The 25067-nt window shown below is 38.4% G+C and overlaps 1 protein-coding gene across 2 annotated transcripts in view; it reads left to right on the top strand.

Annotated features, from left to right (window-relative positions):
• Positions 1-25067, top strand: part of ARHGAP28 (Rho GTPase activating protein 28) — a 180902-nt gene that overhangs the window by 49828 nt on the left and 106007 nt on the right. The window contains exon 1 of one of the 2 annotated variants that reach the window (XM_081262710.1): positions 7292-7447. The exons of the other annotated variant lie outside the window; for it this stretch is intronic. The gene's annotated coding sequence lies outside the window, so the exon portion shown is untranslated. Of the gene's footprint in view, positions 1-7291; positions 7448-25067 lie in introns of those variants that run through there. 2 annotated transcript variants of the gene reach the window in all.

Raw genomic sequence — 25067 nt, 5'->3', positions numbered from 1 at the left:
TACTCCCTATTTTGTCTTTCATGACAGTTTTCCCTAGTAAATCTTCTGAAACCGATTCAGTCTTAATACCCACTTCATATAGCCCCCAGACTAACATGGAAGTCTGTTTTGTCTGAATTAACATGGCCATCCCAGCTTTCTCATGATTAGTGTTTGTATGATGTACTTAAGCCATACATTGACATCTGTTTTGTTCCACATTTTTTATTGGTGCATTATAGTCGTACATTAATGGTAGGATTTGTTAACATATTCATACCTGCACACGACATACTTTCATTTCTATTGTAGAGTACCTATGCCTTTAGAGTTAAAGGTTTTATATAGACAACATATTTGCTTGAGTTTAGTCTGTTATTTTTATGTTTTCTATTTATCCCATCTATTATTTCCCCCCTTTCTCCCTCTTGTCTAGTCTCTTTTTGGATTATTTGAGGTATTTTGTTTTGTTTTAGAATTCCATTTTCTCTTCACTCTTTCAGCTCTTTGCTTATTATTTTTAGTGGTCATTCCAAAGTTTACAATATGCCATTTTATCTTATCATGTTTCACCTTCAAATGATATCGTTTCATGTATATGTGTCCACAGATTTACAGTTTCCTATACTTTAAAAAAAAATTGTTTTGTAGTTGTAGATGACTTTATTTGCTTATTTTTGTATGTGGTGCTGAGGATCTAACCCAGTTCCCCACACATGACAGGCAAGTACTCTGCAACTGAGTCCCAGTCCCAGCCTAGTTTCCTATACTTTTTATTCTTTTATATAAATCCAAATTTCTATTTGGTATTATTTTCCTTCTGCTTGAAAAACTTGCTCTAACATTTCTTACAGTGCAGATTGGCTTTCCATGAATTCTCTGAACTTTTGTTTTTCTAAAACAGTATTTATCTACTCTTCATTTTTGATGGATGCTTTCATTGGATATAGAATTCTAGGTTGAGCTTTTTGTTGTTGTTGTTTTTAGCACTTTAATGATGTCAAGCTTTTTGCTTATATTTTTCTGATGAGAAGTTTATAGTCATTCTTACTGTTCTTCTGTATATGACTGTTTTTCCCTTTCTGCTAGTTTAATATTTTCTCTTTATCTCAATTTTTATCAAGTACTTATTATATGCCTGCCTCTGTTTTGTGCATGTGTGTGTGTGTGTGTGTGTGTGAGAGAGAGAGAGAGAGAGAGAACGCGAGCAAGCGCTTTTTTGGAGTTCATTTAGTTTCTTGAATCTGTGATCTATGGTTTTCAATAAACTTGGAAAAAATTCAGCCACTATTTCTTTAGATCAGTGTTCTCTCCCTCACCGCACGCACTCCCATCCCAGGACTCTAGTAATATGTATGGAGTCCCATCCCAGGACTCCAGTAATATATATGTTAGATCACTTGATGTTGTCCCAGAGGGCACAGGGGTTCTGTTCAAGTTTTTCAGTTTTTCCCCCTTTATTTGTTTCAGTTTGGGTGGTCTTTAATATTGTTTTGTCTTCAAATTTTTTTGGTCTCTTGTTTTGCAGCCAGTAAATATGCTGACAATGCATCTAGTAAATTCTTTATTTCAGATGTTTTTCTCATTTACAGAAAATTTCATGTATTATAGTTTTCACTTATCCTCCCAAATATTTTTTTAAATTCTCAAGTAATTGAGCATATTTGTGAATGCTCTTTAATGTACTTGTGTGTATTTTCCTCCATGCTTTCATTTCTAAGTCTGTTTCTGTGTCTCATTCTCTTGTTTCTTTACATGTATAGTAATTTTTGATTGTTAGACCTGTCATTTTGGCATTGTTTGGTGCAAAGCAAGTAGAAAAGTTTTGTTGTCTTTCATTGTAAGTTTTCTTAGGGAAGTTCTAGAGTAACCTTTAGTTAAGAGTTGATTTAGTTGTACAAAAGTGGAAGACATTTGGAGTTGTGACCTAAAGGTTAAGGCTGTCAACCCAGACTTTCTAGTCTAACTACTCAAAATTCAGACAATTCCCTGCCTTTTAAAAGCTCTGAGAATTGTTTAACTTTGAGATCCTCATTTGTTTTTTGCCCAGCTTTGTGAAATTGACCCTGCACATGTAGGACTTAATATTCCACAACAAACTCAAGAAAACCCTATGTGGATTTCTAGAGCTCTTTGTCTACCTAGTTCCTTCCCCTCTGGTACTTCTAGAAAATCCCATCTGCCTGAGCCTCCCTGAACTCTGTTCTCCTTAAGTCAGTGAGACCCAGTGTTCTTGGAGTTCCTACTGCACTGCCAGTCTGGTGGGGCATGCAGGCAAAAGCCTGGGATAAGAAGCTATAGGACTCAATCATTCCCTTTCTCTCTGGGATCACAGCTTGCACTTCTCTTTGTCTAATCTCTGTAAACAGTGTTTGGTAGAGTTGCTCCAGTTTTCTAGTTATTTATGGTGGAAATGCTAATCCTATACTAGTTAATCCATCATGGCCAGAAATAGTTTCCATTTTTATGAGTATTCTGATTGTTTTCTCCTAGACATTAAGATAGCCAATGAGACCTTCTTTGGTAGTCAGAAAGAAGCAGTTTTGAGGGAGGGATGGAAGAGACTCCAAGGCCATTTATTGTGTGTGGGATCAGTTCAAGCTGAGATTAGAACTATGGTAGGGGTATCCCAGAAAGGAAGAGAGTGGGACAACTGGGAGATAAGGGGTGATAGGTGGCTCCTGCTCTTTCCGGGCACTCTTTCTCAAATCATTTTTCATAGATCAGGGATATCCTGTACAGTCACACTCTTCCAAAGCAATTTCCAGGCTGGAAAACTTCATATCTCTTATTTCATGTGTGGGAGCTCATTTTCTTTCTCCTTTGAAAACCCATAGCACTTTATTTCTTTAATCTTTTCCTTCTGCATGAAAGTTACCGTTTGTGACTTCCAAAACCAGGCACTCTGTTAAGGGATTTGCATTCATAATTCATTTAATGTTCACCATGACCCCATGATGCAGGTACTAGAATGATCTTTTCTTTTATTCAGGAGGAAAGTAAAATTTAGGGAGATTATGAAATTAGCCCAAGATCACACAGCTTGGCAGTGGCAAAGCCAGAATTAGAACCTCTGCCTTTTTCATTTCATGCTCTGTATTCCAGTATCAGGTTATATTTCACCTCTTTACTCTTTGCTGCCTTTTTACTATCCTGATTTCTGAGCTTATCTAACCAGTTTTTGAATTGATTACAAGAGGAAACTTGTACTGCACATTTTGTGTCTTTATAGCATTCAGCAGAGAGCCCTTCTTTGCCCATAACCAGTTGGGAGGAAGAAAAAGAGGAAGAGATATTGTCTCCTTTATTACTTATTTTGGAAAAGAAAGAGCCCTAACCTCTTGGAATTAACTTGCTATCAAAATACTTTCTTATCTAGAGGATTAGCATTCCAATGAAATCTTGTTTTACTTATGTTATTCCCCACAAATCACAGTTACTGGAGTCACCTGATAGAAAATCTCTATCCATCCATAGAATAACAGATGGCAATAAGGAAAAAAATCATTTTAATTTACTTATGAATCATACATACCTTGTTGTTGCTAGGTAGGATCCTAGGATTTGGGTAATGTGTTCTATGATACTTGTTCCTTTTAGTTGTACCTATAAATCATCTTCTCTTACAAGATTGGTTTTTATGTTTTCTGTGGCAAATGTTTATTAACAGACATCAGCAGTGTTGAGACAATTAGCAACTGTTAGATAAATTTTATTAAAGTAAGATGTATGGGTTGAAATAATGATAGAAATAGCACAACAAGACCTTGTGATTAGTAACTTGAAGTTATCTATCTGTTAACAAAATAGAGTAGAGGGTGCTATCCATAAGGCTGTCAATAACTGGGGCAGTAAAGCAATTCTACAAATAGCTGGCCGGTACATTAACATCCCCAGGAGAAGATGTCAGAGCTTTTGGATCCTTACAAGAGTGCTTATATTAGATTCAGAAACAAAAACTCGCCTACTGGACAGCCTTTCCACCCTCAATCACTCCTCCTACTTCCCCTGGGTCAAATGTGTGTGTGCCTTTAAGCCACATCTGATAACCCTCTGTAGTTAAACTCACAAGCTCCAGGTGGACTGGTATTTGTTAGGCCAGAGGCTAAATGTAAGGTGAGGAAGCCTGCCTGCTGGAAGCTGTTAAAGAACTTCTTTAGAATCTTTCATTATTCAATTTAAAAATCCCTCCAGCATTTGGGCAGCTAAGTGAGAGGAGAGGTGGAGGAGGGCTTTGGGGAGGAACATTTTCCCAGTCTCTGAATTGTTTAATTCAGAAAAACATAAAAAGATTATCAGTTCTGTTTGTGTGGGAGGGAGGGGGTGGGATGGAGCCCAGTGCCTCAGGCTAGGCAAGTGCTCTGTCACTGAGCTCTACCCTAGCTACAGTTACTTCTGTTTTTATTTGACCACTGTTCTCTGTTCTTCAGGGAATCACTTTCATTGGCCAAAACCTATAGAATGTTCAGTTTCTATACATATGGGAAATCTTTTGGATTTTGGAACTTAAATAACTACATTCAGAGTAAGCAACCTTAAATTTTTAGTTTTCATTATTAACATTTGCAAAAGATCTGCAGTAGAATAGCTCTTGTCCTATCTAAAAAGTGAGAACTAAGATAGGTTAGAGAGGAAAATAAGAGAAACATGTAGATTTCTGTTTCTCAATTAGAGCAAGAGAGCTCCTTAGATGCAGGAGGGAGTTATGATCACATGATCTTTTGAGGTTTGGGATCCTTTCTTTCTGGGCAAGATGATAAAATGAACAAATATCCACTGAGGTCGCTTTCTTCCACATAGTAGATTAATGAACAGTCATCAGGAATTGATTTGTAGTTCTTAGCGGCCCAAACTGAATTTAGGCAATAATGTGAAAACTAAATGCTTTGTTTCAGTTCCTTGAGGTCATCCTGTCTCCCAGCATGCCGTTATGTTATAGTAAACATTAGCAGTTGGATCAGAAGAACCACAAGGGAACATATGTTTTTATCCTTCTTGTCTGGGTAATGCTCTTTAAAAAAAATCAATGAGCCCCACTGCCGCCAAGCACTTCAGGACAACAGAGAAAAGATGTTGCGTTGTTTTAACAGAAGCAGGCTCAAGATTTTATGTACACTCTAAACCAAGTTAAGATTTTTTCAGCGAATTAATTAGTATTAAATATTCTACCCAATACACATGATGTGGGAAGTTCCTTTGTTCATTAATCTTAAAAATATGTTTGAACAGGATGAGTCTACAGAACATGCAGTCTCATTTATTGCAATTGTTTTTTGAGAGCTCCAATTTACTTTAAAATTTTATTACATTGAATTTTCCCTGGGATTCTTCTTTATAGAAGAAAGTCTTATTCATTCTCTAATCCAAGTGAATGAGTATACTTTATCTAGAGCACTTGGGACCAGAAGTGTTTCAAATTTGGGAATTCACTTTTTCATATTTTTGGAATTTTGACATAGACTTTATTGACTGGGCATTCCTAATCTGAAAATCCAAAATTGGGAATAGAGATTTGAGTGATGCCCAAAATGTTTTGGATTTTGGAACATTTCAGATTTGGGATTTTTATATTATAGATGTTTAATCTCTATTTCAGGCTTAACTATGTGTAGAGCATTGTGCTTGATTTTGTTAGAAATTACACATTTAGGGCTGGGGATGTGGCTCAAGCAGTAGCACGCTCGCGTGGCATGCGTGTGGCCCAGGTTCGATACTCAGCACCACATACAAACAAAAGATGTTGTGTCCGCTGAAAACTAAAAAATAAATATTAAAATTCTCTCTCTCTCTCTCTTAAAAAAAAAAAAAAAGAAATTACACATTTAGCTGGGCACAGTGGTGCACATCTGTAATCACAGTGGCTTGGGAGGCTGAGGCAGAAGGATCATGAGTTCAAAGCCAGTCTCAGCAATTTAGTGAGGCCCTAAGCAACTCCATTGGCCCTGTCTCTAAATAAAATATATAAAAAAAGGGCTGGGGATGTGGCTTAGTGGTTAAGTGCTCCTGGGTTTAATCCCTGGTATCAAAAAAACAACAGCAAAACAAAATGAAATTACACATTTATCCATTCATCTCTTAACAAATATTTATTTTATGTTAATAGATGCCACAAACAGTTCTTTTCAGTGTAACAAATGAGGTTTCTACCTCACTTATAGCATAGGTGCTCCTGGGGAAATCAGACAATATACAGGCAAACAGGTGTATGCATAATATCATTTTGGAGAGGAATTATATTAACTTTTTAATCCAGCTACTAAGGTCTAATAACTGGGAAGTTGAATACCACTATGTAATGATAACACAATCCGACTTTTTTTTGTAGTGCTGGGAATTGAACCCAGAACCTTGCTCATGCTAAGCACATGCTCTACCACTGATCTAGCTTGTACTTAAGGTCAAGTGTGGGGTCTTACAGTCATTCTTCACAGCTCTCACTGTATTCGTCCTATTTATTCAGATGAAAAAATTGAGGCCTTTAAGAGAGTGTGAGTATTTCTGAAGTCCCAGAGCTAGCCATGAAACTGGGGGTTGAACCCAGGAACTCAGGAATGCTAGGCAAGTACTTTAGCACTGAGCTAACCCCAGCCTGGAGAGGCTTTTTCTAGTCAAACCTGGTCTTCTGACCAGAATTCACATTGTTTCTGTTTGTATTATTGCTTGATATCTATTGGCTTAATCACACAAATTCTTTCCTATTTCACATTATAAATCTTTCAAGAATAGAAAAATTTAGCTGAGTGCAGGTGCAAACCTGTAATCCCAGTGGCTCTGGACAGAAGGATCACAAGTTTAAGGCCAGCCTCAGGAATTTAGTGAGGCCCTCAGCAATTTAGCAAGACCCTGTCTCAAAATAAACAAAATGAGGAGGGCTGGGTATGTAGCTCAGTGGTAAAGCATTCTTGGTTCAATCCCCAGTAACAAAAAAAAAAAAAAAAAAAGGAAAAAAGAAAAATTTTAAGTCACAACAGATCCAGTTTTTGCTTTTGCTTTTTAAAGTGCTTTAATAATGCCTCAGGTCTACTTAGTGGAAAATAAAAGAAAGAGGAAAACTGCTTATAAAACTTGGCCTCACACACTGCATGGGTTTTCATAAGTCTCCAGGCTGATTACACTGTGCAGCCTTCCTTAGGAAATGGATGGAAGTTTGAGCTGAGACACAAACAGGAAGGCTCAGAGGCAGCATTTGTCCCTCAGGCAGGCACCACCTCTTTAAATAGCTATGTGCACTGGGAATTAGTTCTCCACTTAGACTTGCATCTACTGCCCTTTGTTTCTGGCCCTGCAGGGCTGGAGGTGGCCAGCACTGTCCTGCTGGAGGCTGGGACAGCTCTCAGCGGGTGTGGGGCAGTGAAGGCTGGCTGGAGATGGCCTCCCAGCCTCTGGGCCATGAGGAGACACCTTAGCAGAGATGTTTTGTGCTTTTCCCTTAAGAATATCATCCCCAAGACTTTTAACCTGCTAAAAGGTAAGGTTCCAAGCATTTCCTAGATCAATAACTTGGGCGACAGATTTCTTTCTGCAGACTGGTTCTTTATTTTACTTAAAAGAGAAGCGAAAACCACAAATGGTTGTTATAGCTTTTGTTGTTGCTGTTGCTATTGTTGTTGTTATAGCTTTTTTAAAAAATTATTTTTAGATGGATCTTGTAGTTTTATTAGTAGATTACAGGCACATCATGTTACATGATGGTAAACTGTGTTTCTTTTTAACCTTTAAAAGCAGATTTTTGTTATGATATGGGTGTGAGTTTCTAAAGCTCAAATCAAGTAGAAAAGCAGATAAATCCCGATTCGAAAAGACTAGTTAAACTGAGATCTTAATAGATGCCTTAAAATGAATGGTTTAAAAACATCTTTTGATTCCAGTTCCTGTTTTTATGTTAGAGGGCTTAAATTATCTAATCCAATCTTTCCAAATAACTATCTTAATTTTAGTAACATCTACTGAAGTAAGCTGTATTACGCAATCCGGTTACTCCACTCTTTCCATGGAATGAATGCAATTTTCTGGTCAGGCTTTTAAGTCTTTTTATTTTCAGCTCTCTTACAAAGGGGACCAGCCAGAAGTGGCTGTTGCCCTGTCCTGCAGAGGACAGGTGAGTGGGGAAGAGGTCTCATTCTGTGCTGCTCTGCAGGAAAGAGTAATTAGTGTGACCTGCATTTGTCCCATTTCTTTTGATCTTTTCTTGGCTTCAACCTGTTCCTCCCTTATGTACCTTCTTCCAGATTCATTGGCACCTGTGTACTCCTGACGGAGGGCGTACTTAATTAGTCTCCACTTTGAGAAACATGAATTCATTCTCTCCTAAGAAAGGCTTCCATGGATTTACAAACCTTTCATGTTTAATTTTCAGAGCATTGTCATCCTCAGGGCTCCTTGTCAATGACTTTCTATTTGTCTTTTGTTTCTCTTCTGGGTCTTGTCTGTTGTACTTGGGAGGAAAGGAGAAGTTTTGAGAGAGGTGGTATTGCTGTTGATTTGAGTTTCATTTCCTTTAAATCAGATTTGAATCCTATGCTTCAGAGTGTTATGAATTTTTTTTTATATATGTAGTATTATCTTTATATTTTCAAAGCTGTGTTTGTTTTTTTTTTATTGTCTTAAAATTGTTTTACTTATATATTCTATAATCAAAAAGTAAAGTCTACACTGACTCCATGAAGCCTTCTTTTTAGAGTTTAGTAAGGAAGTGTACCTTGATGAAATTGTTTGGTGTATGGAAGACAGGGAAGGATTTTTTTTTTTTTCCAAGTTCTACCTCGGATTTCAGGAGGTGTAAATGAAACCAGCCAAGGTCTGTGGTAGGGAATACATTTTTTAGCATGATGCATGTCCACGATGTGACATTAGCTGGATGTGCTTATTTGTGAAAATAGTCATTTAACATGTGCTTTCATGATTGTTACTAATTGGGGTGACTTTTTTAAACTTTAAATTTCCTAAATAATAGCAAATTTGCATTATATTTAGAGCTTGTTTTGAAGTTTGACATTTCCACTGTTTCTTTTAATAATCCCCACAGTTCTGCATATAATGGCTCCTCCCACTACTGCCTGCTTTGTCCATGGGTCTGTCTTTTATAGACAGAATTTTTAAAGTCCCTTGTTAAACTCCAAGCCAGGTGTTTAATTGAATAGCAGATGAGTTAATCAAAACCAAGTTTAATATGATAAGGCTTATATTTAGATTGGAAAATATAAAGGACTTTATTTTTATGTTCAAACAAACCAAAGGGAAAAAAATATCAGTTGGAAAACAGAATAACACTTTTCTGCTTGCTTAGGTAGCTAAGGAATTCTGAAGACCCTGGGCACAATAACACAAGGGTCTGTTAGCCAAGGTTCTGCCTGAATTAAAAAAAAAAGAATAACAATAACAAAATAGCCTTGGAGATGAGCTAAAAGGAAATCAATGTCTCTTGATAATGAGTATGACAAAGCGAACTCAAGATTTACAGGAAGGCCTCCTGCTGACTCCAGTGGAGTGAGCTTAGGAATGTGTTTTAATGCCTGTTTTAAACCCCAGAGTGGTGTTTTGAGTCAGTCCTGCTGAGGTAAACATAGACCGTGCCTGGATATATTCCAAACGTAGAGGGTGAAAACAGTTCAAGCAAGATGTACAGTGTTATTACAGTCCAGGCACGGAGCAGCAATTTACCACTGTCTTGGGAGACAGAGGAGAGCAGCCACTGTGCTGTCTGTCGCCAGGTAGAGTAGCTTGATGATGAGACTGGACATAGATGGGAGATTGCACCAAGAACATTCACCCTAGCACTTATCTAAACCGATGGAAGGTTTGAAAAAAAGGGAATTGTTTCTTAGCAATACAAAAGCCTGCAGAGTATTTACTAGTTCAAATAAGCCATTGAGAGGAATGTTTGAGCAACTTAAGAACTGATTAGATGGATACTCATTGTTAGGTGACTTTAGTGACAAATAAGTGATAGGTTTCCAAAGCTCATTTACCAAACAAACTTTGGGAAGTAAGCAGAGTAAATAGGCCCGGTCTCTGTTAGCTATGAAGATAAGCATGAACAATTCTCCATTCTCCAGATATATTTGATTAAGTGAACACAAAGTTTTAAACTTTTCCCTTTCTCTTATGACTATACATGGGAAAACTGGGATCAAACAGGTCCCAGCTTGACTGAAGAGCGTACTAGTTTAGAATCCAAGAATCCAACTTAGTGCCATGCAGAAGTCACTATTTGGGACAGGAATGGTCCATCTATTTTGCTTTGAAAGACAGCTGGAAGGCATAGTATTTCAGTTATTTGTGTACCAAAGTGATATTTGACTATCTGAATCTTCCAAATTAAGTAAACAATAATGGAGAGGCCTTTTCCCTGCTTTTCATCCTGTTCCACAATGTGGAGATCTACTTCCCAATAGAGTTTCAGTAAACTTGGAAGGAGGGCTAGAGATGTGGCAGCTCTAACCACATGGCAGTCCTGCCTACCCAATGTAGTGTGGAGAGAACCCACAGTAACTTTATGAATATTCCAGTGGGTTACTTTGTAGGAGATAAAATGAAGATAGACACTCACTGATGACTTCATGTTGAAAGAGTCTTTTATAATAATAACAGTACATTGTACCTTGTCTTTCATTTCATGCTTTGTCAACCATGAATTATTTAGTAGGTATGGATCTTATTGTGTATTTTGTTAAAAAATATTATGGGGTTTAATCATATGATCCATCCCTGGAAGCTTAAAAAAAAGACAACAACCCTAAAATAATCTATTTTGTTTAATTAGGTTAGTTTATGGCTATCTTTTACCAATAAGAATTTCCAATCCTCTCGAAACTGCTTTCTAATCCATGGAATAAAAGAAAGCAGAAATCAGCCTTGGGCAAACCTATCCTGGAATTTTTTGAGAAATGGTGAAATTTCCAAATTGTAAGAAGTGCCTAAGGCATAAAAACATGGTGTGACTAGAAATCTAGGTTTTTGTGACAGTGATAGGAGTGGCATTGTAGCTGAGAATGCTGGGGTAAGAAGGAAACTTGGTACAGGAGTTTTTAAACTTGACTTTTGGGAAGTGCTGGAGCTAGGAATTGCAGGGAGGGTGGAAGGAGGAAAAAGCCTAAGAAGCCTCTAGACCTCCATGTCTGGTTTCCCCAGAACTGTTCTGTACCTCTCTGATTTTGTTTGTGTTTTTGGTTCTGGGAATGGAACCCAGGACCTCTCACATGCTAGTCAACCCTTCAGTCCATTTTTTTTTTCAGGGGGAGGGGTTGGGTACTGGGGATTGAACTCAGGGGGCCTCAACCACTGAGCCACATCCCCAGGCCTATTTTGTATTTTATTTAGAGACAGGGTCTCATGGAGTTGCTTAGTGCCTCACTTTTACTGAAGCTGGCTTTGAACTGTGATCCTCCTGCCTCAGCCTCCTGAGCTGCTGGGATTACAGGCATGCCCACCACCTTCCCCCATCAGTCCATTTTTAATTTCTTCTCTAACTAGTCTTTTGAAGGAGAATATGATCTCTAGTCCTCTTTCCCACTAACATGTGAATCTTGGGCTGTGTGTGTGTGTTTGTGTGTATGTATGTAGGGGTCTGTTGTGAGATAAAGGAAAGGAACTACAGTTTGAGAAGGAATGTATTACAGAGAATGACTGGATGTTCTTAAGCCTTAAGTGGATTCACTGAGTGTTTTCCATAATCTGCTTACATCGTGTTTACTGAAGATTTGCCTTTTGGGGTTGTTACTTGACCACTTTGGATTTGTCAGCTGATCTGTCTGTTAAAGGTCAATTCAAATTCCACCCCACCCCTTTCCCCCAAGCACTCTCTTGCTACCCCTCCCACTAGTATTTTCTCCAAAATTCTAAGGACCTTGTTGTCAATATCTTTCCTTTATTATTTATACACTTCCTATGCAGCAAGGTGACTCTTCTTTTAAAATGCATTCTTTTGTCTCCTTGGCTAGCCTATAGACCCCCATTGAACCACTGAATACAGAACTTTTTTTTTTTCCCCTCAGTAACATTCCCCTCTCCCACATACTACCTAAGAGCTGACTTTTGGTCAGCTTTCCCTGACTGCCCAGTTTTGCTTGTCCCAGGACCTCTCTGCCTGCAGTGTGTCATGTTTGCACCATCTCTGCCCTTCAGGATAACCGCCCATCCTTCTTGTTGAGATCCTGAACCTTTCTAGGAAATACTTTTCCTCCTTCTTTTGAATTCTTAAAACATTCTTAGCTCTTAACACTGTGTTCTACTTTATGTGAGCCTAGATGGTATCATGGTTGCATGCTCTGGGAATGGACAGCCTGTAGGCAAATCATAGCTGTACTCCTTACCAATGGTGTTATCATGAACAGATAAAATAGAACAGATAAAATAGGTCAAGCATCTTTATTCTGAAAATCCAAAATCTGAAACATTCCAGTATCCAAAACTTCTTGAGCATCAATGTGACGCTGCAAGTGGAAAAAAACTACACTTGATCTCATGTGATGGTCACAGCTAAAATGCAGGTGCTCTGAAAATATTGTATAGCATCACCTTTAGGCTGTGAGTTAATGGTATATATGCAACATAAGCAAATTTGATGTTTATGCTTGAGTCTCATCTCCAAGATCTCTCATATGTATATGCAAATATTTTAGAATCCTAAAAGAAAAATCCAAAACACTTCTGGTCCCAAGTGTTTCAGATAAAGGACAGTAAATCTGTATGAATATTGTAATTAAAATACTTGCTTAAAGCTTAATTTAATTTATATGCCCATGGTATCATGCTTATTTGCATTTTGCTTTGTGTAGTTTGACAAAAGAAATGGTAAAAAGATTTTTCCCTTTTATAAAATATAATCCTTATTCCTTGAAAACATGATTGTCTCTCATTGTTTAACTTTTGACATTTATCATGAAAACTGGCAGTGTTTAGCTTATCTGACTTAGACCTTGGTATTTATTGAAGGCCTACTAAAAATCTTGCCTTAGGCTAGTTGTAGAGATGTTAAAAAGAATAAAGTAAAATCTCTGTACTCACAAACTTATTTGGAGATATAATGCACAGTAAATAAAGTAGTAATTTAAGATGTACTACAAGGAAGTTCTGTACTCAGTTAATACTAGTCAGTGGTGTAGAAAACTAGGTACAATGAAGACCTCATTGGATTAATTCTTTTTTTTTTTTTTTTTGGTACCAGGGATTGAACCCAGGGAGCTTAACCACTGAGCCACATCCCCAGCTTTTTTTTTTTTTTAATTTAGAAACAGGTTCTCACTGAATTGCTAAATGCCTAGCTAATCTGCTGAGGCTGGCTTTGAACTTGTGATCCTTCTGCCTCAACCTCCTGAGTTGCTAGGGATTACAGGTGTGCACATTGCACCTGGCTAGGTTAATTCTTAATTGTTACAAACCTATTACAATCATCTTCACCAGCTATCAATTCCAGAAGCTTTAGAGACCAAAGGATACAACCTCAAATTAGCTAACAATCACCAATTAGCTAACAATAATATATTGTATAGAGTATTTCTTCTCTGAAAATACTCTATATTATATAGTGGGCATAAATATATCTGAAGAAGAAGATTATGATAACTTACATATCATTTAGTTCTGATGACAGCCTTACATTATTATAGATTAGTCCATCACTAAATGGTATATCTGTGGTTCAGTTCACATCAGTCTAACAGCAAAGCTGTTTTTCTAAACATCTGTAATATCTTGTGCCCAGGAATTCCTGGTTAGCAGCCTACTTGTGGGATCCATGATGAGATAATTATGGATGAGTTTTAGTATATTTTATTGAAGTTGAAGACAGAGATGAGTGTGAAAAGGTAAGCTAAGGCAGATTGTGCAAGAATATTTATACAAGCTAACATGCTTGGAACATCCTCTCAGCAATCAGGGAAGCCTCATCACATGATTGTTAATAATAGGAGAGTTATTATTACAGTTAGGAGGGAGGTGGGTTCTGGACCAGAAGAGTTTCAAGTGAAGAATATCCAGGAGGGGCAATTTGATGTCCTAAAGAGTCAGAGCCCAAGTGTGCTCAGGCCCACTATTTGGGAATTCTCAGCCTGTAAATGACTTCATGGGAATAGATAAGGTCATGGGGAGGGCCTGAGGTTTCTGCAAATAGAAAGATAATGAAAGAAAATGAAGTGGGAAAATGCCAAGAGAGCCATAATTTTGAGGTTGACTCTCCTAAGCATTGTTCAGATCTGGGTAGCCACACTAGGGGATCTAATTGGATATGGATGTCTTCCAAGCAGCAACATGATTACCAGTCACTCTTTAGGATGGTTTCCTCAAACAGCAACTAAGCCATTAGCACTTGATTCTCACCGGCATCACTCCCATGAGTCTCCACACTTGGGAGGGGCTTGCCCTCTACAAATCAACTAAGCACTCCCAGTCTAGAGATGGGGATAACTCTTCCATAGATCACTGTTTAATTAGACAGGTCAGCTTTTCTTTGGGACTTCTTTTGCATAAAGTTGGCACATTACATTTCTAGTTTTAAAGTAAATTAGTGCAGTGATGAAATCATATGAAATGACTGACAGTCCCTTAATGAGCTTTCAGATTTCTTGTGAAAAGTCTTGAGAAGTTTACTGGCAGCTTCCTATGTCCTCAAAATGCTTGAGTTCTCTGATTCTGTGGTGGTGCCCTCTTTCAGTAATGAGCAAAAGAAACTGTATTGCCCATCCCTAAGCAGCTTTTTGGCTGTGGTCACTTCCTGAAAAGCAAAAGTACTGCAAGTAGCCTGCCTGAAAATATTCAAGACGTGACAAAGTCCTGGCTCTGAGGCTGTGTGAGTTTGAATCTTAGCTTTTCTTCCTATCCAGCAATGCCTCTTCAGGCCAGTGTCAAACTTTCTTTAAAACTTTGTTTCCTCTTCTATAAAAGAAACTACAAAAGTCCCAATAGGATTTCTCATGCAATTGTTGAGGATGTTCAGCAGGTATATTACCCAATCTAGGGAACTAGGGAAGGTTACAGATATTACTGAACATCAAAGAATCTTGACTAGAGTCTATTCCTTCCTTTTGTTCTGTTTTCAATACCTTTGTGATTGTAGAACTATCTGGAAATATTTTTATGAGACTTTCTTGAATATACTGCAGTCCCTAGCTAGATGATACTATGAATAACAGATTTTCTGTTATTTGGGAATGTTGGGCTATCAATACAGTTCATTCTAATGGATCTGGGAGACTGTACATTGTCAGGCTATCCCTTTCTCCCTTCCTCTTACAGAATCTCACATTTTAAGCAGAGTACTGGCCTGACTCTGCTGCTTAAGCAGGAGTCAGAACACCTGAAGACAGATATTCTGCTATTTTTATTTCTTTTGTTCCCCAGATTAGGTTGGAAAGAATACTTGCCTGAGTATTGTACCAGTCTGTATTGTCTGTGATATAGAATCACAAAGGCATACCAGCCTATCTTTTTTTTTTTTTAGGATATTATAAATATCAATTTAGTTTGGGTCCAGGTATTCTTGCACTGTATTTAAAAGCAATCCTACATAATGTTACCTGCAAAATTACCCCAAATTGCAATATTAAGATAGATATTAAAGTTCTCCAAAATAAGTAGTGGTGTCCTTCTTGGACTACTGATGAGGGTCATGAAATTTACATGATTTAAGAAATGAATAATAGTGCTGGCAAAATAGTCAGTTTCAGGAATTGCATATGCTTGTCACATTTCTTTGGGGAGAACAAGTTAGCAGGAAGCTTCATCATTGCATCTATTTGGTTTTCTCCTGCTAAATATGAGCACTGTGTTTATATTCCAGGCTCTCAATTTTGTTTTCATCGGGATTCTTTAAAGTTTACTCCCAAGTACAGTTTTCCACAGTCTCCTAAAAAGCATTTTTATGAAGACTGTCTGCCCTGGTTCTAGGGTGGAGGTCAATTTCAATTAATTGCCAGTCTTATGGACAGAAGAAATGTCTGTCTGTTCTTGTGGAGCGTTTTAAACATCTTCTCCATTGTTAGGAGGTAATTGTGCAGATCTACTCCTCAAGAGTTGCAGAGGCCTCAGACAATTCTTTATGGCTCCAGAATTACCCTGACCTATGTGTGTCTTTCTAACAAAGTTCTGGCAGGAATCCAATCAACCAGCTACAAAAATAAATAGAAGAGAATGCAAAATGTCACTAACATTCAATCTCAGGGTCTTTAGCTATGTAAGAGAGATCACCATGAACTGGGATGGCTTGGGAAACTGCAGCAAATACATGGCCGCAATAAGACACTGGAAAAGAGAGGTGAGCAGAAAGGGTCACACCCTTTCCAAGTGGCAGAGCAGGCATGCTGAGCCCACGCATGGCGTGGCAGCATGTCTCACCTCTCAGGTAGGGCCATGGACTTCAGTAGGCCCACATACTTTCACGAAGGGCTGCCTCTGTTGAGCCCGGGCCATCCCAATTCTAAATCAGAGCTTAGGGAAGATCAATGACAAGGCCAGATGGCTGGCCAGAATCAGCAGGTTGTATGCAGAAGCCAGACCACCAGGCTGCTGTTTCTGGGTAGAATTTGACCTTAACTGAACATTCACTTATAGCACATAAGCAATGGAGACTGAGAAAAATCAATCAGTCTTGTAATGTACATGAATTTCACAGTCACAGAATGTAATTTTATTTATTTCCTGTAATAAAATTTATATTCTAATTCTGAGTCCACATTTTGGACAGATTGCAGAAAAACTTAATCTAGTCACAGCCGAAAGCCAATAAGTTCCATCCAATTTAGTGCTTTTGAAATTGCTTCTGGGTAAAATTCATATTAACAATCCCTCCCCCCCCCCCCCCCCCGCCTTCATCCTCCTCCTTCCTCTCTCCTTTTTGTTGCTTGAAGTCATTGCTTTTATATGGGCAGCCAGGACCCTTTACCGAGTACTGACCCAGTGGAATTGGATATAGTTCCCCTGGGTTAGAAGCTGGTGTCTGGGACCAGGAGCTTGGCACCTGCCCCATTCCTTGTTCTCAGATGAGCCTTTAGTCTCCTCTGGTTTCTGATAGACACTGTCACAACCCCTGCCATCTGGACCCTTATCTCCAGCCAGGTGTATCTCTCTGATTGAGAATCAATCAATCTCTGACTCCTCTTAGTTAAAATGAACATCCCCTTAGGCAATTCAGGGAACTCCTGACCCCATTAAGCTTAGCTTTGGCTTTCATCCCTACTCATTCTTCTTGCTTCTGTGACAACTTGGGATATGTCTCCAAGGTGTGTCCCTTGGTCACAAAAGAAGGGAGGTAGGCTCCTTGTCTTCCCATGTCCTCCTGAACTTTATGGGGACACGCTGGAAGACCCCAGTTCTCACCCCAATACACCTGGCTTTATTCTGGGGGTGGGGCACTGAGAGCATGACCTCTAATTTCTCAGAGTGATCTTTTGCTCTCCATTTTTTCCCCTTGTCTTCAGATTGGAGTGGTGTGGTGTAAAAACTTGTTTTGCCAGTTCATGTCTCTTCTCAAAACTTTTTGTCTCTCATTTGAACTGGAGCCAAGAATTTGGAGTGGTTGCTGTTGTGTGTTTTGTTTTTTTCTCCTAGCACCTGTCCCTGAGGCAAGTGGTAAACGTCTCCTATCTCTTGGAATGTGGATTCAGGGAAGAGGGTAGGAGAGAAAGGAGTTACTCAAGTCTGACAACATCCTGCCCTGTCATCCTAGCACAGAGCCTCCAGATATGACCCACCATCCAGGACCAGAGCGATTCCTCACTTCCTTAAATTCCAGCCATTTTTAGGACCTTGTCCCTCTTTCTAGGCAAGGACTGCTGCTAAGCACCTCTGTTATGGGTTTGGAGCAGGATACCTTCTTTTCAGGGTTGAGAGCATTAGTTTTTAAAGTGAAAGAGTCTTCGCTGTTTTTTTCTTTTTTTTGGTACTGGGAATTGAACCCAGGGATGCTTAATCACTGAGCCATATCCCCAGCCCTTTTTAAAAAAGTTTTATTTAGAGACAGGGTCTCACTGAGTTTCTTAGGGCCTCACTGAGTTGTTGAGGCTGGCTTTGAACTTGCAATACTCCTGCCTCAGCCTCCACGCTGCGGGATTACAGGAGTGCGCCACCATACTCGGCATGTTCATCACTGTGTTTTTTTTTTAAATATTTATTTTTTGGTTAGACACGATACCTTTATTTTGTTTATTTATTTATTTTTATGTGGTGTTGAGGATCGAACCCAGGGCTTCGCACATGGTAGGCGAGCGCTCTACTGCTGAGCCACAACCCCAGTCCTCATTACTGTTTTTTAACATGTTGAGGATTCCAACTGAATATTCTCCCCAACCACCATTTTTTTTTTCTCTTTATTGAGACATAGTGTCACTATGTTGCCCAAGCTGGCTTTCAACTCCTGGGCTCAAGTGATCCTTCCGTCTCAGCCTTCTGAGTAACTGGGTCGGCAGGCATGCTCACCATGTCAATCTTCATTTTAAAATGTTTTCCTAAGACTGATTAAAGCATCAATGAAGGATTGCTTGAGACATATAGGTATTTATATATACCAATGGCTCTCTGACTATGTGGGTTCCTCATCCTGGATCAACGAACCTGAGGTTAAAAATATTCAGAAAAAAAAAATTGCACACTTACTACATAGGCACAGACTTTTTTTGTCATTTTTCTCTTAACAATATACTAGAACAATTATCACATAGCAGTTACTTTGTATTAGGTATTATAAGTAATCTAGAAATGATTTAAAGTATATAAGGAGGGAGGTTCTTGGCAAATACTATTCTATTTAGTATAGGAGACTTGAGCAACTCTGGAATTTTGGTATCAACAGGAGGTCCTGGAGTCATTCCCTCACTGTGGACATCTGAGGATGACACTCTCTGTGTGTTTGTGTGTGTATCATTGGATTAATTATATATAACATTTACATACACCTTGCATATACACACACACATACCTACTACACACAGTGTGTGTGCATACACATTTCTCTAATTTCTGGTTGGATTTTTTTATGAGCTGGCTCTTCAGTTATGGTGCTTACTGTCTTGTATGTTTCTTAGGTTGTTTTCTTCCTCAAATCTGGGAAATCTACCAGTGATATTACATTTAAATTGCAAAAGGGAGTTAGAGGGTTTCAGGCAAAGTGGCTCTGAGACCAAAGTGACTGCTTCTCTCCTTGACCATCCTGGCCCTCACCTGCTTGCCTTTTCTCCTGGAGATCCAGTAGAGGCTTCTGGGTTCTAAATTTTCCCCAGCTGGGCTTCTAATGGCTTCTTTATGCCTTTGCCTCAGGCATTCAGCTTGTTGTTCTTTTATCTTTAAAGCTAGCCCTACTTACCAAACCCCTTGAGGTTCTTTACTTCCTACAGTTTGCCTGCAGAAATGAACACAGGCTCATCTAGGCTGTAATTTTGCAACCCTTTTAGACAAATCCAGACCATTTCTGTCTTAAGGGCATTTACTTTTGACCCCAGGAAATAATGAATTGCTAAATGAGTCCAAAGTGTCTATATTAGACTGCTCCCTGTGCCCTCCAGTGCACTTTTCACTCTCCTTTGGCTCTGGGCTCTGGCCAGGGCTCATCCACAGGCCTCCTCTTGCCCTCTGGTTCCTTGTTGAGTCTAGCCAGGAGACCAGAGGGTGGAGTGAAAGTGAGACTGGGTGTTTTTACCCCCACCCTCCCTCCATAAAAAGAACTTCTTCCCAGGACACCCAAGACCAGCTTTTTACTTGACCCTCTCCTATTCCTCCCCTTCTCACTGGGAAGTTCTTTGATTCTGATGACTCTGTCCCTCTGGTCTTCTGAACTAGGGCTGTGTTGCCTCATCCTTCCAATTGCTACCCTTAAGTTACTTAATTTTTTATTGTTGGCTTCTGCTCATGCTGATCACCATTTGAAAAGAGCTAAATAGCCTACTAAATTCTCCTGGGAAACCCAGCTTTAAGTCCATTGTCTACTTGCTCCCAGGACCCCAATCATGTCCATGCAGTTCTAGATACTTAGAGCACAGGCACTTTTGGATGCTGTTTGTTACTAGAGGTATGTCTGAACTGGAGAACAGTAGTCCATGTAACCTGTGGGAGCTTTGTTAGAAATGAGGGTCTCAGGTTGTGCCCCAGACTTCTTGAATCAGAGCCTGTGTTTTAACAGATTTCCAGATGACTTATATGCACCTGAGAGATAAAGATGCATGGCTTTAGAGTTCAACTCCCTTCTCAGGGTGGAATTAGGCAGTAGCCTTATTAGGTTTAAACTTTCCATTCTGAATGTTATCTCTTTCTGGGGAAAGCCTATAACTTCTCTTTCTTCTCCTGCCCTGCCTCCAATCTCAGGTTCCTCACACCTCTTTCCTTGTTTTTCTATTACACAAACTTATTGAACCCATTCTAAACTCCAGGTTCTGTGGTAGGTACTAGAAATACAAAGAAGAATAAGGTGACTTTTCCCTCACCTCATCTTAGTAAAGAAGTGAGGACATGTTCTTACTGAGTTTCAGTACAGAAAGCACTTGTACTGCACAGGTACAGAAGTAACTGTGTAATACCTGCTAAATCAGAGAGAGGAACAAAATTATGTGGAACCACAGACCAAAGTTATCCACATGAGAGTTACTTTGATGAATGTGAGGAAGTCTCTATAAAACCTTTGAAAAGGGTTGTGTTTTCTAAGTTCAGTCACATTTGAAAATCTTGAGTAAACGTATTATGTTATGATTTGGATCTTAAATGTCTCCCTAAAGCTCATGTATTGAAGGTGCTGTTGGAAGGTGGTAGAACCTTTAGGAGGCGGGGCATATTTGGAAGACATAGGTTACTGGGGGGACAGGCATTTCTTTGAAGGGGACCCACCATTCCTTCCTCTTGGCTTCTAGGCTACCATGAGGTGAGAAACTTTGCTCTATCACATGCCACCTCCATGATGTTCTGTCTCACTAGAGGTCAAAACAATGGGGCCCATCAACTGGAATGAAACCTTATCAAGATTATCTTATCTCCTTATTAACTGGAGGACCTGGGATATTTTGTCCTAGCAGTGGAAAGCTGGCTAGCACAGATTCCTTGTCCTCAAACTTCATTCTAATGTCATTTTTGACAAATATCAAGGTCTCTACTAGGAATATTTAGCAATCTGTGGAGTCAAAGTTGTTCATATGAAGACAGCTGCTGAGCAGCAAATGACTATGGGCAGCTGGCACCTAAAAAATTAAAGGATTGATTTTTTTCCCCCAGAAGAAAATCCTGTAAGCAACACCCCTATTCAAATTCCTGCATAAGTCACATAAATGAAATAACACAGATTCTAAATTATCCAAGTTGAAATGGAGGGGTACTATTTCATATTATTATGGCATTTTCAAAGAAGTATTGGCTTAGAACTTATAAATATTGATTAAAACTTTCATCCATTCACTCAAGAGGACCAGGTGTGTCACTCATTATGGATCCCTTTCACTACCTTTCCTGGCAGTAGAACTGAGAAATAAAGATATTTCTTTCATTCTGGATTCTTGAGTTTCCCTTCTCCTGCCACCTCCTTCTTCTTTGGCCCAAGACTACATTAAACTATACATGTTGCTTCTTCCTCTCTGATTTCCTCTGTTTTTGAGAAGCTAGGACTTTGATTAACTCCTATGCATACTTGCAGGAGTTGATACCCTGATGGCCCTATTCTTAGACCTGGGGTATGTTGTAATTCTTGTTGTGTGGGAAATGACCGAACCAACCAGTTCGTTCTGAGAATCCAAAGAAATGGGTGGAGTTGAGAAACTGAAAAAGAGTTCATTTACAGTATCCATCACATATAAATGAGCTTCCATGTAAATATGAGCACTAGGCTGAGATGGACATTTGCAGCCTTTACTTAGTTTTCCAGTGACCCATAAGTTGCTGGAGAAATCAATTTGATTATCAGCATTTGAAAAAGTGGCATAGAAGAGGAAACAGATCAAAGTACAGCATATATGATGAGACTCTTACATGAAATTTTTGTTATATATATGATACATGTGTATATTAAGTAGAGATAGAAATTATATTTTAATTGATATGGGTTGAGGTTGAACATTTTTTTGAAAACATTTCCCTAGGAAATACATAGTGTTCAGAATAATTAGAAGTTTGAAGTGGAAGAAATTGAGAGGGAGGTACTTAACTTTTAAATGTAGGGGCCAAAGTTAGTTGAGCAAAATGGTATTTTAACATCAAGTGGCCAAGGTAATGCTGTCCGGAGCTGTTAATATATACTAGCTAGAGGCAAATAGACAATAGCCACTATTGGGTTATAGGCTTATATATTACATATTCCCCATTTTCTTTTCTTTCCCTTGCTTTTTTACATTTTCGGCAAAGAAGTTTTTGAAAAATTTTCTTGTCACATAAACAGAAGGAAAAAATTTAAGAGAATTTTCCCTTATCAGAGAAAAAAGGACGGATGTATACCCAGATCAGAATAATGTGACTGAGAATAATAATGTGTGACACCAAAGAAGGAAAGTGGCCCTCTGGAGGAGAGTTGGAACCATTTTACTTTGCATTCTCATCTGCCATCCGCACCTCCACCATCACCTCACTGTAACCTTCCTGCCACACACCCACCAGGATGCCTTGTTGGACTGCACTGGCCATTTTGTTCCTGAAAACCATTGTTGCAGTGTCCTTGACATTGATAGGTGGATCCCTTAAGAAAGTTGATTTAACATAATTTCACTTAAAATTTGATGAAAAGGATTGAAACATATTCTCCCTACAGGAAGAACTGACATTCAAAGCTAGTAAAGCTATTTGTTATAGCTGCTAATATGTTAACATAAATAACTATAAAGCTATTTTCTGTGGGGAAAAAAAATCTCTAAAATTAGCAATTTTTCACTCGATTTCTTATTAACAAAGTTCTTTATACTACAGAATTTTTCCTATTTTCTAAGATTTTTGAAATATTCGCATTTGATCACTTATTCATGTATGAATTTTGTGTTGAAAATGTATTTTGAGAATAGAAAAGAAGCTAAAATAAAAATTGACACCCTATAAGTGGAGAAAGTTCTTTGAGTAACACTGTTATTTATTTTCCCTTTATACTGTGACTTTTCATTTTTGAGTATGAGATTATCAATGAAAATATTTTTTATTTTTTTCAGGGATGTGGTCTATAATTTCGGAAACTATTCTCATGTAAGCTAACAGTGGGTAAACTGTTTTCATGGCTCTAAACAGTGGGGAAACTTAAAAATTACTGATATCTGTCCAGGCATGGTGGTGCATGCCTGTAATCCCATCGGCTCCAGAGGCTGAGGCAGGAGGATATAAATTCAAAGCCAGCCTCAGCAACTTAGTGAGGCCCTGTTTTGAAATAGAAAATAAAAAGGGCTGGGGATGTGACTCAGTGGTTAAGTGCCCTCGGTTCAATCCCTGTGGGTTCATCTGGTAACTTGGGTTTCTATAGGTGTTCCATGAGTTTTGCCAGATTTTCCATCAAAGGCTTGGGATACAAAGAAGACTAAGTCAGTAAGAGGAATTCCTGTGGTACCTCTCACTTTTGTGAAGAGAGAAGTGTGAAAGTGGAGTATCCACAACACAGTGTGAATGGCTCTTAATGTGGTCAGCAAAGGCTACACAGAAGTCATGACATGTGAATTGGGTCTTAAAAGATGGGTATGTTACTTGTCCTGACAGTCCAGGGAAAAGGACATTCTTGTCAAAGGAAACAGTTGTGAAAAACACCACAGTCCATGGCTTGTGAAGCAAAGGTGGGAAGGTGTGTGTTGGTGAGGAATTGCAGGGATGAGGCTAGTAAAGAGACTGGAGAGGGGTACTGGACCTTTCTCTGACAGCACTTGCATAGCAGGGAGCTAGGAGGCAAACTCCAGGCAACAGAGCTGCAGGTTTAATCTCATGGTCTAATGGAAGCATTGACTTCAGTCCAAAGGGAGAAGAAAGATACAGAAAGCAGATAAAGGGGATTAGAAGGCTGTTCTGACAGGTGACTGAACTATGATGGTAGCACAATTAACAGGACTTGAGAAGGTAAATAATTACTTATGAGAAAAGCATGATCACTGTGAAAATTAGGAAGAACACAAAAAATATAAGAGGAAAATACAAATAGTGTATAATCTCTTTTTTTTTCCAGAGATGACTTGACTGCAAGTAACAATTCATTATAGCCATTTTTTCCCTGTTTATTTTATTACTTAGGACAATTTCAAATCCATATATATATATATATATATATATATATATATATATATATATATTTTTTTTTTTTTTTTTTTTTTTTTTTTTTTTGCAGTGCTAGGTGTTGAACTCAGGGTTCTTAAACACTGAGCTGTATCCCTCATATCTTTTTATTTTTTATTTTGAGACAGAGTCTCACTAAGTTGCTCAGGCTGGCCTAAAACTTGCAATCCTTCTGCTTCAGCATAGCAAATTGCCTGGATTATAGGCTTGTGCCTGGTTTATCCCGATTTTTTATATAATACTATGAAAAACATTTTTTATTGTAGTAAAGATATTCCATTTTTTTATTATAGTAAAGATATTCCTAAGTTTAATGGCTTCAAGATCATTTTTGTATGGATACATATAAAAACATCCTTTTCTTATTTGTTTCTATATTTTCATAAATAACCTTTTATTTAACTAATTTGTATATAAATTTGTATAATATTATTTTTTGTTACCTTAAGTAGAATTAAATTAAATCATATTTGACATTAAGATTTTATTACTACTGTATTTTTTTTTTTTTTTTTTTTAGTATCGGGGATTGAACCCAGAGGTGCTTAATCACTAAGCCACATTCCCAGCCCTTTGGGGTTTTCTTTTCTTTTCTTCTTCTTTTTTTTTTTTTTTTTTTGTTTGATTTTTTGAGACAAGGTCTTGCTAAGTTGCTAAGACTGGACTCGTACTTGAAATCCTCCTGCCTCAGTTTCCTGAGTCCCTGGGATTACAGGCATGTACCCCACACATGGCCTATATTGTCTTTCAGTGAAAGTTCAAAGCTTGTGCTTTAGATTTCAGAAATAGTTAAGATATAGTTTGGTTGTATTTGGTGAATATTTGCTTTAGGAGAATGAAAAATGATGAATTAGTCTTTTAAAACCATTCCAGGGGCTGGGGATGTGGCTCAAGCGGTA

Source organism: Spermophilus citellus, assembly GCF_964194105.1.
Source record: "Spermophilus citellus genome assembly, chromosome: 12".
NCBI lineage: Eukaryota > Metazoa > Chordata > Mammalia > Rodentia > Sciuridae > Spermophilus > Spermophilus citellus.
The sequence above is the reverse complement of the archived record's forward strand: the minus strand, read 5'-3'. Positions and strand labels throughout refer to the sequence as shown.